The sequence below is a fragment of the Octopus sinensis genome, linkage group LG18 (genome assembly GCF_006345805.1).
Source record: "Octopus sinensis linkage group LG18, ASM634580v1, whole genome shotgun sequence".
Classification (NCBI taxonomy): domain Eukaryota; kingdom Metazoa; phylum Mollusca; class Cephalopoda; order Octopoda; family Octopodidae; genus Octopus; species Octopus sinensis.
The window spans coordinates 37,677,485-37,679,029 of NC_043014.1; positions in this window are offsets into that span (position 1 = coordinate 37,677,485).

The following is a 1,545-nucleotide window of genomic DNA, read 5'->3' on the forward strand; positions in this document are numbered from 1 at the left end:
ATTTGACTGCGGCCATGCTGGAGCACCGTTTTTTGTCGAGCAAATCGACCCCAGGACTTATTCTTTGCAAGCCTAAGTACTTATTCAATCGGTCTATTTTGCCGAATCGCTAAGTTATGTAGACGTAAACACACCAGCATCGGTTGTCAAGCGATGTTGGGGGGGGGGGGGGACAAACATAGACATCCAAACATATAGACATACATATATGCATATATACGACGGGCTTTTTTCAGTTTCCGTCAACCAAATCCACTCACAAGGCTTTGGTCGGCGTGAGGCTATATAGCAGAACACACTTGCCCAAGTTGCCACGCAGTGGGAATGAACCCGGAACCATGTGGTTGGTATGCAAGCTACTTACCACACAGCCACTCCTGCGCCTAACAATTTATTAAATACAATTCCTAATAATATTTAACTATAAAAATATAATATGAACTTTTAAACGTCGGATGGCTAGGAGGGTCCACCCAAGTAAAATAGAAATTACAGTTGAAAAATGCTTGAGAACTACTTACTTTAGTAGTGCTTAAAACACAAATTAATGAATGGTTCCTACTTAAGGACATGACGGATTTTTTTCTCTCTCTAAGCGACTATAATTACAGATAAGTACAGTTAAAATGTGAAGTATATAAGTATTTAAATTTTGTTGAAATATCACCATATAAAATGAATTATTAGCCAATATTATATTACATTATGTTATATTATGGCATATATAACTTAATTAATACATTATATTATAATAGCAAAATTTCGTTTATTTTTAAATTTTTTTTTTCATCTTTTATTTCTTACTTGTTTCAGTCATTGGACTATGACCATGCTGGGGCACTGCTTTGAAGAGTTCTGTCGAATAAAGAAAACCCAGTACTTCCTCCCCCCTTTTTTTAGCCAGGTACTTATTATTTTTTCAATTTTTACCAAACCAATAAGTTACAGGGAGAAGGTGACACACACACACACATACTACATACATATATATATATAATATATATATATATATATATATATATTATATATATATATATAGATATATATATATATATATAATATAATATATATATAGTTAATCCAAACATGAAAACACAACAACGCGAGGACGTGGAACAAATATAGTATTATTGGACGCTCAGGAAGGAAGGGATATATATATATATATATATATATATATATATATATATATATATGTATGTATGTATGCATGCATGTATGTATGCACGTATGTATGTATGTATATGCATGTGTATGTATATATATATATATATATGTGTGTGTGTGCGAGTGTGAAAGTGTGTGTATGTATCTCTCTCTCTCTATATATATATATAGAGAGAGAGAGAGAGAAAGAGAGAGACGATGGGCTTTCACGAAGTTTCCGTCAACCAAATTCACTCACACGGCACTGATCTATCCGGAGCTATAGTAGAAGATACTTGCGTAAAGGAGCTGCACGGTGGGACTGAACCCGAAACCACATGGCTGCAAAGCAAGCTTCTTAACCTCACACTTATGGCTGCTGTATTTTTTTTTTTTTTT